Source organism: Salvelinus sp. IW2-2015, linkage group LG11 (genome assembly GCF_002910315.2).
Source record: "Salvelinus sp. IW2-2015 linkage group LG11, ASM291031v2, whole genome shotgun sequence".
NCBI classification, from domain to species: Eukaryota; Metazoa; Chordata; class Actinopteri; order Salmoniformes; family Salmonidae; genus Salvelinus; species Salvelinus sp. IW2-2015.
This window is the reverse complement of record NC_036851.1, coordinates 50,124,119-50,140,161: the sequence shown is the minus strand read 5'-3', so window position 1 is coordinate 50,140,161 and position 16,043 is coordinate 50,124,119.

Here is a 16,043-nt window from a genome sequence, read left to right as displayed (position 1 = left end):
CGCATATATTATATTCCTTGAAATCCTCTTCTTTGTAGCGGGATTGAAAAGATCACTACGGGAACAGACCGGTTTGGGAGTGAGACACTCCTTCTCGGGACGTCTCCGACAAAAAAACAAAGGTGTCAGGTCTACTTGCGTTCGGCTGTTGCCTTTTTCGTTAGACCGAGAGTTAAAGTGACAGTCTCCACACGAAGCTTGTGTCGGGTCCACCACCTTTTTGCAACGCAACAGCCCTAACCTACTAAAAAAGGCGCCACTGGTATTTGATTACAAGTCCTACTTGGCTTCTCTGCGATGGTATGTAGGCTACTGCTGGGCTGGGAATCAAGTGTACAGATAAAAACCTAAGCATATGAAGCCAGGGGCAATCACATGACGAACTAGGTGGCAAAACAACCTTCCGGATCAACTAGAGAGGTATAATTACACCCATTTAGACTRCTCTCTCTCCCTCTCTCTCCCCRATGCGCACACAACGTGTCGGCTAGCTAGGTCTTTGAGCTCTGTCTGAGAAGAGAGCCCTGTAGGAATGAATTCTCGTCCCCGGGTCTGAAGAGGAAGGGAGGCAGCGCCTCGAATTTCTCCGCCCCCATATTCTCCCTTCATTTATTAACAACCTTCTCAAATTCAGTGTATATGGGGTCAATTTCACGCCATATGTATTGAATTCAAAATAAAATAAATCGTGAACATGAACAATAAAGTTGAGAATGTAAACATTATATTTTCGAGCGGGTGAAGTAATGGATGTTGAAATCAAAAWCCAAACAATTGAAAGCAAAATGTATAGATTTGTAAACAAACAAATAAGACATCAAAATAAAAACCTAAACAATTGTAAGCAAATCATTTTAAAACGAAAGAAAAACTCTATGACAAATGATACAAAAAAATATTTGAAAACGAATGCAAAAATCGTTTTCGGTTAAACTTTCCCAGCAACCAATCCTATTGAATAGATTGTCATAGAGTTTTGCTTTCGCTTTAAAATGATTTGCTTACAATTGTTTGGTTTTTGATTTCAACATCCATTACTTCACCCGCTCGAAAATATAATGTTTACATTCTCAACTAAATGTATTTTGTTTTGAATTCAATACATATTGCGTGAAATTGTCCACATACAGGTAGCCTATTGGAAAAATAATTATTGAGAAATATGCATATAATTCCAGAAAGCTACCACAGTGACCCACACACGAACATGATTAGCCTAGAGTAGCCTAAAACAAAATAGAGTAGAATAGGAATAGAATTGAATAGACCAGGCATAGCATCTGCAAATCTGTGTACACGACAAAATAAACTTAATTTTGATCTGCTGTAGATTTGTTTTGGTGCTGTGATTTGTTTCTTGCTAGCTAAGCTGTGTTATTAATGTGTAATCAGTGGACATTGATTAGCACATGTGAAAACAATACAATAAAAATGAATCTTTTCTGGTGTCCAATGGGATTTCTTTGAGAGTGTCAAGAACTCCGTATGTGGTTCAAAGTTATACAATGCAATCTGTAATAATTTGGTATGTTCTCTGAACTAGATTTTCATAGTGTTCATACCATACAGCTGGGTGCTGCCTGTAGTTTGACATAGGCTACTGGGTGTGCTATACCATAGTGATACACTGTGGTAATTCATTTTCTTATTCTAGATTACATTATAATGTAATGTAATTGAAGATAGAGCCTGTATATTTTAACATTCTGGTTACAGTATCGGTCATGTATAATCAGGGCCATTTCTGTTCATATCATCTAGGTCAGGGATGGGCAACTGACGGGCCGCATAACCGCTTTAGTAGGCCGGTAGACCAACACATTAAAAAAACACATTTTAAATACCCATGAGCCACTGTGGTTGCGCATGATGAATTTCGTTTTTTTTTTTGCGACCCCAATCGAAGTTGCCCATCCGTGATCTAGGTATAGGGATATTTTCTGAGGTTATACTAAATGTTAATTTACATGAAAGGCACTGTCTGGGACTGGGAAAGAGATATGTAGAGAATATAGTATAATAACTAGAGCAAGAGAATAATAAGAATGGCAGGTCTTTCAGTGTGACACTGTGAACGTTGGGGGCAATCCATCAGAGTGTGTCTAATGACAAGTGACCAGGGAGACTCCCAGAGAGTATTCCAGTTTGCCAGGCTTCAAATCCTATTTGCTTATTTTTGGTATTTTTTTGTTGCAGGTATTAAGGGAAAAACTGTGTATGTGTCCCAAATAGCACCATATTCCCTATGTAGTGCACTACTTTTGACCAGGGCCCATATGGCTCTGGTCAAAAGTTGTGCCCTATTTGGAAAATTACTTCTATTCTGTCATTCCCAATAGGGAAAAGGACATCTATTCTGTTACTCCCTATAGGGAGAAGGACTTCTATTCTGTCATTCCCAATAGGGAAAAGGACATCTATTCTGTTACTCCCAATAGGGAAAATGTCTTCCATTCTGTCATTCCCCGAAGGGATTTTTTTTTTTTTTCTGTTATTCCCAATAAGGAAAAGGACTTCTATTCTGTCATTCCCAACAGGCAAAAGGTCTTCCATTCTGTCATTCCCAATAGGGAAAAGGTCTTCCATTCTGTTTATCCCAATAAGGAAAAGGACTTCTATTCTGTCATTCCCAATAGGGAAAAGGTCTTCCATTCTGTCATTCCCAATAGGGAAAAGGTCTTCTATTCTGTCATTCCCTATAGGGAAAAGGAATTTTATTCTGTTATTGCCAATAAGGAAAAGGACTTATATTCTGTCATTCCCAATAGGAAAAAGGTCTTCTATTCTGTCATTCCMTATAGGGAAAAGGAATTTTATTCTGTTATTGCCAATAAGGAAAAKGACTTATATTCTGTCATTCCCAATAGGGAAAAGGGAGCTTATAACACTGTATTGGAAGAAATGTTACAAACATGAGGACATCTTGGATGGAAGCTAATCTAAGCATGTAGTGAAGTTATCAATTCTAACTATATGACTATATAACATGTACATACTCAGACAAAGCTATAGGTTCAGTATATTAGGACAGAAATAGGCCATGGACATCTGATAATTTGTCTTAATTGACCCAAATCTCTTGTGTAGCAGATTATAGCCACATGGTGTACATTAAGGCTACATTTAATATCTGATCATTACCCCTGATGTAACTTATTGTGTTTGAGGTGTTCTGCTACAAATGATAATGTGTCACAAATTTTTTCCACTAGAAAGCATTATTAACCCAATCAGTAGTTAAATAGCCTCCTCAGGACATCTCAGTTAAGATGCTGTCCCCCCTTTATTAATATTTCATCATGACCTCATAAAAATGGAACACAAAACACTGAAGGGAGGTGGGGAACTGGGAGCACAGAGAGGAGCAGGGAGAGAGGGGGAATGGAGGGAGCAGGGGGAGAAAGCGGGTGGAGGGGAGTAGAGACAGAGACGGAGAGAGAGAGAGTGAGAGAGAGAGAGAGAGAGAGCGATAGAGAGAAAGAGGGAGAGAAAGAGAGAGAGGGAGAGATAGAGAGAAAGAGGGAGAGATAGAGATAGAGAGAAAGAGGGAGAGATAGAGAGAAAGAGGGAGAGATAGAGATCGAGTGAAAGAGGGAGAGCGAGGGAGGGAGGTGCTTATAAGGGAAGTAATCTGTGCCCAGAATGACGTGATGTGGTATTCCATGTGTAGGCAGAAGTCACATGGTCTACAGTGGTCACAGTGGCTAATGGTTCATCAATATGCATCGAAAGCTGACAGATTACAGTGGCAGGCAGCAAAGTTATTGGATAGAAGACTGTACAGTGCATAATGAAAGTTTTCAGACCCCTTTACTTTTCCCACATTTTGTTATGTTACAGCCTTATTAGAAAATGTATTAAATAAATATTTTTTCTCATCAATCTACCCGTAATGACAAAGCGAAAACAGGTTCCCCTGCTAGAGCAGGGTTAGCAGGTCYGGAGCGGAATCCAAGGAAGCCGTAGAGCAGGGGTCCAGGGCAGAGAAGCAGGACTGACAAAACGAGGGACTGGGGATAGGGACCAGAGGCAGAGCGGATGGAACTGTAGTGGAGAGGAAAGCAGCATCAGGCTAGGGAAAACAGGCACAACAGGATAGCAAGCTCTATACAGGAACAAAYGGCTTGAAACGTAGACTGACTGAGCAGAGATTACAATCTGGCAGCGTGGAAGTGGCAGGGCTGAGTATTTTTAGAGGTCTTGATTATGGAACAGATTGCAGCTGGTGGGGATCTGCTCGGTCTCCAGCACACCTGTCTCCGCTCACACAATCACATACACCCACACACAGAGAGAGAGGGAGAGAGCACTGGGGGAGTGGCAGCAGGTTAGGGAGACACAGGATGAGAAGTAGAGGGTGTGSCAGGGGCAGATGTAACAGACAGTGCATGTCAGAGCAAAAACCAAGCCATGAGGTTGAAGGAATTATCCATAGAGCTCCGAGATAGGATTRTGTTGAGTCACAGATCTGGGGAAGGGTACCAMAACATTGAACATTGAAGGAGCTCCAGAGTTCCTCTGTGGAGATGGGAGAACCTTCCGGAAGGACAACCATCTCTGCAGCACTCCACCAATCAGGCCTTTATGGTAGAGTGGCCAGACAGAAGCCACTCCACAGTAAAAGGTACATGACAGCCCGCTCGGAGTTTGCCAAAAGGCACCTAAAGAATCTCAAACCATGTGAAACAAGATTCTCTGGTCTGATGAAACCAAAATTGAACTCTTTGGCTAGAATGCCAAGCATCACATTTGGGGAAACCTGTCACCATCCCTACGGTGAAGAATGATGGTGGCAGCATCATGCTTTGGGGATGTTTTTCAGCGGCAGGTAMTAGGAGACAGGTCAGAATCGAGGGAAAGATGAACACAGCAARGTACAGAGAAGTCCTTGATGAAAACCTGCTCCAAAGCGCGCAGGACCTCAGACTGTGGCAAAGGTTCACCTTCCAACAGGACAACAACCCTAAGCACACAGCCAACACAACACAGGAGTGGCTTCGGGACAAGTCTCTGTATGTCCTTGAGTGTCTCAACCAGAGCCAGGACTTGAACCCGATTCAAACATCTATTGAGAGACCTGAAGATAGCTGTGCAGCAACACTCCCCATCCAACCTGACAGAGCTTGAGAGGATCTCCAGTGAAACTCTCCAAATTCAGGTGTGCCAATCTTGTACCCAAAAAGACTCAAGTCTGTCATCGCTGCCAAATGTGCTTCAACAAAGTACTGAGTAAAGGGTCTGAATACTTATGTAAATGTGATATTTCAGCTTTTTATTTTTAATACATTTGCAAAAATGTCTAAAAAAACTGTTTTTGCTTTGTCATTATGGGGTATTGCGTGTAGATTGATCAGGGGGGGGAAATGATTTCATACATTTTAGAATAAGGCTATAATGTAACAAAATCTAGAAAAAAGTAAAGGGGTCTGAATTCTTTCCGAATGCACTGTATATATTGGGGTGGCAGGTAGCCTAGTGGTTAGAGCATTTTGCCAGTAATTGAAAGGTTGCTAGATCAAATCCCTGAGCTGACAAGGTAAAAAATCTGTCGTTCTGCCCCTGATCAAGGCAGTTAACCCACTGTTCCTTGACAGTTATTGTAAATAAGAATTTTTCTTAACTGACTTGCCTAGTTAAATAAAGGTWAAAAAAATAATATTCGCAATATATTTGATCTCTGTCCTGTGTTGTTGTGATTAGGAAGCCGTCTTTCTCATAATCTCCTGTCTGAGTGCAGACTTGCAGGTCATGGAAGATATATACTGTCAAATTAAGATGAATAATGAATTTATCAATAGATGAATAATTGATTTGATCCCTGAAGGGAGATGCCATTCAACCTCAGTAAATGTTCAGTCTTGGATCAGGCAACCCTTTGTTTTTCTTATTATCACCACTATGATGATTGTTATATTTCTTTATATTTATATTTCTTTATACTTATTAATATTAATATTTATGTTTATATTTATGTTTATATTTATTTTTATTTTTATTTATATTTATATGTATTTATATGTATTTATATTTTTTGTTATGTAAAGACAAAGAACACATTTCTTCTATCAAATCACACCTATCTTTGTTGATAATGTGTTCTCCTTGCATGTCTATTTTACATGGAATATGCATCGAGTGTCTGTCATGACAGCACTATGAAAGTTTACCTTGTCTTACTTTCTGTTTTACTTCCACTTCCATGAACCTTAATCCACACCTCTCTTCAGGTGGTGAGCTTTCCTAGATTACCACGGGTATTAACGGCAGGATTATCTTTCAATAATCACCCTAATCTTCCATTCTCTACAGATCAACTTTACATAAAGACTTAATTAAATCCTTCACCGCTCACTCTGCCTATCTATCTAAGTATGATTCTCGTCATGAAAAATGACATTACACAGCATTTAACTCGTCCAAGATTAGAATTGCAATACGGTCTAGAKCTCAAGGCTCTTTGAGCATCACTGAACCATGCATGAGAGCACCAGCTGTTCTGGACGACTGTGTGATCGCGCTTTCCGTAGCCGATGTGAGTAAGACCTTTAAACATGTTAACATTCACAAGGCCACAGGGCCAGACGAACTACCAGGACTCGTACTCGGAGCATGCGCTGACCAGCTGGCAAGTGTCTTCACTGATATTTTCAAACTCTCTCTGACCCAGTCTGTAGTACCTGCATGTTTCAAGCAGACCACCATAGTCACTGTGCCCAAGAACACCAAGGTAACTTGTCTAAATGACTATCGCCCCGTAGCACTCACAAGGCTGGTCATGGCTCACATCAACACCATCATCCCAGACACACTGGACCCACTCCAATTCGCATTCCACCCCAACAGATTCACAGATGATGCAATCTCTATTGCACTCAACACTGCCCTTTCCCACCTGGAMAAAGGAACACCTAYGTGTGGTGAGGGTAGTCAACAGCACATTTGTCAACACGGGGGCCCCTCAAGGGTTAGTCCCCTCCTGTACTCCCTGTTCACCCACAACTGCGTGGCTGCACACGACTTCAAAACCATCATTAAGTTTGCCGACGGCACAATGGTGGTAGGCCYGATCATCAGCGACRATGAGACAGCCTATAGGGAGGAGGTCAGAGACCTGGCAGTGTGGTGCCAGGACAACAACCTCTCCCTCAACCAGCAAGACAAAGGAGCTRATCGTGRACTACAKGAAACAGAGGGCTAAGCAYGCCCCCATTCACATCGATGGGGCTGTAGTGCAGTGGGTCGAGAGCTTCAAGTTCCTCGGTGTCCACATCACTAAGGATCTATCATGGTCTAAACACACCAACACAGTCGTGAAGAGGGTATGACAWTGCCTCTTCCCTCTGAGGAGGCTGAAACAATTTGGGATGGGTACTCAAATCCTCAAAAAGTTWTTCAGCTGCACCATTGAGAGCATCTGGCTGGCTGCATTACTGCTTGTTATGGCAACTGCTTGACCACCGACCGCATGGAACTTCATAGGGTAGTGTGTACAGCCCAGTACATCACTGGGGCCATGCTCCCTGCCATCCAGGATCTCTATACCAGGCGGTGTCAGAAGAAGGTCCAGTAGACTGTTCTCTCTGCTGCCGCACGGCAAGCGGTACTGATGAACCAAGTCTGGAACCAACAGGACCCTGAACAGCTTCTACCCCAAGCCATAAGATTGCTAAATAGTTAGTTGAATAGCTACCCTGACTACCTGTATGGACCCTTTTTGCGCTAACTGTTTTGCACTAACTTCACTTTAATCCTAGTTACAGTATATGTATATACTGTATCTACCACAATTACTTTGTACCCCTGCACACCGACTTGGTCCTGGTACCCCCTTCTATATAGCCAAGTTATTGTCCTGGAAAGAGCAGGTGTTCCTAATGTTTTGTACACTAGATACACAATGAGTTAATGTTACTCATTGTGTATCTGTTATTACTTGTATTATTACATGTTTTACTTTTTGATTATTTTATCTGTTGACTTTCTCTCTGCATTGTCGGGAAGGTACCCGTAAGTAAACATTTCACTGTTAGTCCTCACCTGTTGTTAACGAAGCATGTGATTAATAAAATTTGATTGATTCAGTTAGTTGTTAATGTCACAGTGAATGGTGTTAAGAGCGTCATCATGTCAATACACAGTCATGCCGGTCATACTTTGGTATTGGTATTTTTATATTGACACATTATTTTAACAGGTTGTCCCATTGAGGACATAACGTTTTCAAGCGAGACCTGACCAGAAATATTCTATCTATCCTATCTGGTTCTATTKTAATCAGATATACTATCAATACTATCCAATAAGGATGATTCTTYAGGCTATGTTCCTCACCCAGTGGAGAGTATCAATCAATCAAATGTATTTATAAAGCCCTTSTTACATCAGYCGATGTCACAAAGTGCTGTACAGAAACCCAGCCTAAAACCCCAAACAGCAAGCAATGCAGATGTAGAAGCACGGTGGCTAGGAAAAACTCCCTAGAAAGGCCAGAACCTAGGAAGAAACSTAGAGAGGAACCAGGCTCTGTGGGGTGGCCAGTCCTCTTCTGGCTGTGCCGGGGTTGAGATTATAACAGTACAGTAGAGTTTTACAGGTAACAATGGGTGATTGAGAGACTGAGTCAGAGATTATTTTTAGTGCAGGGACCAGGCACCATACAGGCTGGGATTTTTTAATGTAATTCCACAGCCAATAAAGTCCCTAGGGAGTGTACCTCCCTGTCAAAGAATTGAATTCACTTTTAAAACAGATCTATTCAACAGGTTGAAGACAGAAGAGAGAAGCGAGTGCTGTCTAATTTGCAAATGAAAGGTGCCGGGGGTAGGAAGTACAAGGAGACAAAGTAATGAATGTTTGGCTTGAGTCTGCAGGGGATAGGCCCCACACCATGTCATGTCCTGTCACTCCATAGATATGCAGTACAGCACCTGCTGCCCTGTGAACAGACATACGCTGCTGCAAGACCAGCCAAGACCTACCCTAAAAATCTCTAGTGTTTTCCAACCCTGTCCCCGGGCCCTCGTTCCACATACCGGTTCAATAGAGCTACTAGTCACGCCCTAGGGCAATATTCCCCAACCACAGCCACCCTTACAGTCACCTACAGATGTAGGATCTTAATTTGAGCCAGTTTGCTACAGCAGGAAAATAATCCTGCAGCAACAGTTAATATGAATTGTTCTGTGAATTATAATAAATGTACTTTATTGTAGGGGTTGATCCATTTTTCATTAGGGCAAATCAAGTCTGGCATTTTAAAGTGAAATTTACAGACTTCAGAAGTCTTTTTAAACCTCAAAAGCACTACACGTTTCAAATGTCCTTCCCTATATTTACTTGTCCCCCCATGTAACGTCCTGACCAGAGTTCTTATGTGTTTTGCTTGTTTTAGTGTTGGTCAGGACATGAGCTGGGTGGAATTCTATGTTGTGTGTCTAGTTCGTCTGTTTCTGTGTCCAGCCTAATATGTTCTCAATCAGAGGCAGCTGTCAATCGTTGCCCTGATTGAGAATCATATATAGGTGGCTTGTTTTGTGTTGGGATTGTGGGTGGTTGTTCCTGTCTCTGTGTTTGTGTTCTGCACCAGATAGGACTGTCTCGGCTTTCACGTTTGTTATTTTTGTTATTTGTTGATGTTCACCATTTATCGTCTTATTAAACATGTTGAAACACTAACGCGCTGCAGTTTGGTCCTCTCCTTCATCCCAGGAAGAAAGCCGTGACAGAACCACCACCAAACTAGGACCAAGCAGCGTTTGCAACGGGCAGCAGCGACAGCAGCAGCAGCAGCGGGACCAGGAGAAATGGACATGGGAGGACGAGCTGGACGGAAAGGACCCTGGCAGAGCCAGAGGAATATCGCCGCCCCAAAGCAGAGCTGGAGGCAGCAAAAGCAGACGAGGCGGCGTTTCGAGGAGCTAGCTCGGCAGCAGGAGCCGGATCTGGGTTACACCACTTGGGAGGAAATAGACAGGTGGGTCGGTGACCCAGGGAGAGTGCCGGAGCCCGCCTGGGATTCGATGGAGCAATGTGCAGAGGGATACCGGCGAATGAGGTTTAGCACGACGACGCTCATCCTGACATGACCCTCAACATGACAATGCCACCAGCCATACTGCTCATTCTGTGCGTGATCTCCTGCAAGACAGGAATGTCAGTGTTCTGCCATGGCCAGTGAAGAGGCAGGATCTCAATCCCATTGAGCACGTCTGAGACCTGTTGGATCGGAGGGTGAGGGCTAGGGCCATTCCCCCCAGAAATGTCCGGGAAGTTGCAAGTGCCTTGGCGGAAGAATGGGGTAACATCTCACAGCAAGAACTGGCAAATTCTGGTGCAGTCCATGAGGAGGAGATGCACTGCAGTACTTAATGCAGCTGGTGGCCACACCAGATACTGACTGTTACTTTTGATTTTGACCCCCCCCCTTAGTTCAAGGACACATTATTCCTTTTCTGTTAGTCACTGTGGTGTCTGTGGAACTTGTTCAGTTTATGTGTCTATTGTTGAATCTTGTTATGTTCGTACAAATATTTACACATGTTAAGTTTGCTGAAAATAAACACAGTTGACAGTGAGAGGATGTTTCTTTTTTTGCTGAGTTTATTTATTCCACTCCACCACCAGCAAACCCAAATGAATCCATCAAGGTTTCACCAGTTGATTTGGTCTGTAGGAAAGTTAATGAGAGGAAGCACATTACTGTCCCACCCCAACAGTCMCCTATACTAGTCCTAGGGCAGTGTTTGCCTAGTCTGGTTACCAGTCTGATTAGCTAACATTCCACTCCTTACCACTCCTTGTCACTGCCAAAGACATAAAGGCAAGTCTCTTCGGCACATGACATGGAGTACAAGGAGTGGATTAGCTAAAGAGACTGGTACCCAGGCTAGTGTTTGCCAGCCRTTCCACCTAATTGGTTCTTCTCCACCAATAATGTCCCCGATTCAACTCTTAAAAGCCGAATGCTTGTGCTGATATTTATCAAAYGCAGCTGTTGGATCTTAATTTGTTTACCCAGTTTTTGCAGGAAATTTCATTCAAGGTTTAAAAAGGCTTCTAAAGTTAACAATTTCCACTTTAAAACGTCAGACTYGATTAGCCCTAACAAAAAATGTATTAAACCTGACAAAAAATGCAAACATTTTCATTAATTMATTGTAATCCACACAATAATTCACATTTCCCGTTTCTGCAGGATAATTTTCCTGCTGTGAGAAACTGGTCAAATTAWGATCCTAAATCCTAMATCCGTATGTAGAGTGGCTGCTGGTTGAGGTCTGGATTGGAAACTAACCCAGGTGTCATCGGCATCTGTAGCCAGGTGGCAGCAAGACCTACCCTAAATAGTAGTGCCCTAGACCGAGGGGCTTTGGGAAAGTTAAGGAGAAACCAGTTACTATCCCAGTATCCACCACCTCTCTATTTCCTTGTCTCCACCTGTGTCTTCCTGTTGGCCCCTGGGACCCTGGGCATCAGAACAGGTCACTAAAGTCTCCCCGCGGAGAACCAACGTGCAAWGTCAAGTCATTGATCCTTTTGTCTTGTTAATTTACAAAAAAGACTTCTATCTGTCTCCAGAATCAGCTCTTTAGGCCGTATTGGCTTGTAATCTCACAACACAGGCATCTGCCCAGCTACCTGGGACTGCTTATTGATCAGGACGAGGGAGAGAGAAAAGACAGATCTTTAGACGTTGGCCAGCTACAACCACACCAACAGAATAAACACCACACCAACAGGATAAATACCACACTGACAGGATTAAACACCACACCAACAGGAATAAACACACACCAACAGAATAAACACCACTCCAACAGGATAATAACCACAGACGATCAACAGCCAACCAACATGGATAAACCCACCAACATAGAATAAACACACACTGTACACCACACCAACAGAATAAAACCACACCAACGGATAAACACCCAGCACGACAGGAAAAAACCACACCACGATGATAACCCACGACGTAACACACCACAACCAGACATAAACACCGCACAGCCAAACAGAGATACAACATCCTACCACCACCACGGATAACACCACACAACAGATAAAACAACAACAGAATCAACACCACACTGATTAACACCACGACCATCATGATAAACACCACACCAACAAGATAAAACACCAAACACCACAACAGGATAACACCACACCGCAACGGAATAAACACCACACCATACATGATAAACACCACACCACAGAATAAACACCACACCATCATTGATAAACACCACACCAACAGAATAAACACCACACCACAATAAACACCACACAACAGAATAAACACCACACCAACAGTGAAAAACACCACTCCAACAGAAAACACCACACCAACAGGATAAACACCACACCACAGAATAAAGCACACACCATCATGAGAAACCCACACAACATGATAAACCACCACACAACAGGATAAACACCACCCAACAGGATAAAACACCACACACAAAGTAAACACCACACCGACAGTATAACACCACACCACAGATAAAACACCACCCATCATGATAAACACCACACGACAGAATAAACACCACACCAATCAGGGTGATAAACACCACACAACAGGAATAAACACCACACCAACAGGATAAACACCACACCGACAGAATTAAACACCACACCATCATGATAAACACCACACCAACAGATAAACACCACACCTAACAGGATAAACACCACACCAACAGATAAACACCACATCCACAGGATAACACCACACCACAGGATAAACACCAACCACGGATTAAACACCACCACGATAAACACCACACACAGGGATAAACACCACACCAACAGATAAACACCCACACCACAGGATTAACCACCACACGCAACAGGATAAAAACAACACACCACACCACAGATAACACTACCAACAACAGGATAACACCACACCAACAGGATAAACAAACCACACCGACAGGATAACCACTACACCAACAGAAGAAAACACCACACCAACAGATAAACACCACCACCAACAGGATAAACACCACACCAACAGAAAAACACGCACACCATCATGATAAAACCACCACACCAACAGATAAACACCACACCATCATGATAAACACCACACACACAGGATAAACACACACCAACAGGTAAACACCACACCAACAGGTAAACACGCACACCAACAGAATAAACACCACACCATCATGATAACACCACACCAACAGCAATAAACACCACCCATCATGATAAACACCAACACACAGATAAACACCACACCAACAGGATAAACACCACCCAAAAATAAACACACCCAACAGAATAAACACCACACCACAATGAAACACCACCACAGATAAACACCACACAACAGGATAAACACCACACCAGACAGGATAACAACACCACACCAACGGATAACACACTACACCAACAGAATAACACCAACACCAAACAGGATAAACACCACACCAACAGATGATACACACATCATGATAAACACCACACATGAATAAACACCACACCAACAGGATAAACACCACACCAACAGGATAAACACTACACCAACAGAAGAAACACACACCAACAGGATAAACACCACACCAACAGATAAACACCACACCAACAGAATAAACACCCACACCAACAGATTAACACCACACCTGACAGAATAAACACCACACCAACAGGATAAACCCACACCAACAGGATAACACCACACGACAGGTAAACCCACTCATCATGATAAACACCACACACAGGATAAACACCACACCAACAGGATAAACACCACACCATCATGATAAACACCACACCAACAGGATAAAACCACCCACCATTCATGATAAACACCACACCAACAGGATAAACACCACACAACAGATAAACACGCACGATAAACACACACCCAACAGGATAACACCACACCAACAGGATAAACACCACACACAACCAGATAACCCACACCAACAGATAAACACACCACCACCAAACAGAATAAACACCACACCAACAGAATAAAACACCACACAACAGTGATAAACCACCACACCGACAGAATAAACACCACACCAAACAGGATAAACACCACACCAACAGGATAAACACCACACCGACAGGTAAACACCACTCATCATGATAAAACCACCACGACAGGATAAACACCACACCAACAGGATAAACACCACACCAACAAAATAAACACCACACCAATCATGATAAACCACCACACCGACAGACTAAACACCACACCATCATGATAAAACACCACACCAACCAGAATAAACACCACACCAACAGAGATAAACCACCACTCCAACAGGATAAACACCACACCAACAGGATAAACACCAAACCGACAGGAAATAAACACCACACCAACAGGATAAACACCACACCAACAGGATAAACACCACCACCATCAGGATAAACACCCACACCAACAGGATAAAACACCACACCAACAGGATAAAACACCACCATCATGATAAACACCCACCATCATGATAAACACCACACCATCATGGATAAAACAACCACACCAACAGGATAAACACCACACCCAACAGGATAAACACCACACCGCACAGGAATAAACACCACACCACAGATAAAAAACCACACACAGGATAAACACCACCCACAGGATAAAACACCACAGGATAAACACCACACCAACAGATAAACACCACACACGATAAACCCACTCAGGATAAACACCACACCAACAGGATAAACACCACACCAACAGGATAAACACCACACACAGGATAAACACCACACCTAGGATACACCACACCAACAGGTAAACACACACCGAACAGAATAAACACCACACCAACAGGATAAACACCACACCAACAGGATAACACACACACAAACAGAATAAACACCACACCAACAGGTAATATAAACACCACACCAACAGGATAAACACCTACACCAACAGATAAACACCACACCAACAGATACACCACACCAACAGATAAACACCACACCAAAGATAAAACACCACCACACCGACAGAATAAAACACCACACCAACAGGATAAACACCACACCAACAGGATAAACACCACACCGACAGGATAAAACACCACATCCAAATGATAAACACCACATACCACAGATAAACACCACACCAACAGGATAAAACACCACACCATCATGATAAACACCACACCAACAGGATAAACACCACACCACAGGATAAAACACCCACACCAACAGGATAACACCACACCAACAGGATAAAACAACCAGCCCCCCACAGGATAACACACCACACAAGGAATATAAACACCACACAACAGAATAAACACCACACCAACAGGATAAACACCAACAAACAGAATAAACACCACACCAACAGGATAAACAACACTACACCAACAGAATAAACACCACACCAACAGGTAAACACCTACACCAACAAAATAACACCACAGCCAACAGGATAAACACCACACCACAGGAATAAACACCACACCAACAGGAAAACACCACACCAACAGGAATAACACCACACCACAGGATTAAAACCACACCAACAGGATAAACACCACACCAACAGAATAAACCACACACCACAACAGAATAAAACCACCACATCCACAGGATAAACACCACACCACAGGATAAAACACCACACCACAGGATGAAACACCACACCAACAGAATAAAGACACCACACCACAGATAAACACCACACCAACAGGAATAAACCACCACACCAACAGGATAAAACACCAACACCAACAGAATAAAAACCACACCAACAGGATAAACACCACACCAACATGATAAACACCACACAACCTCCCAACAGGATAAACACCACACCAACAAATAAACACCACACCACATGAAACACCACACCAACAGATAAACACCACACCAACAGATAAACACCCACACCAACAGGATAAACACCCACAACCAACAGGAAAACACCACACGCAGATAAACACCACACAACAACACAATAACAGCCACACCACAGTGATAAACACCACACCAACAGAATAAACACCACACCATTCATTGATGGTGTGTTATTCTGT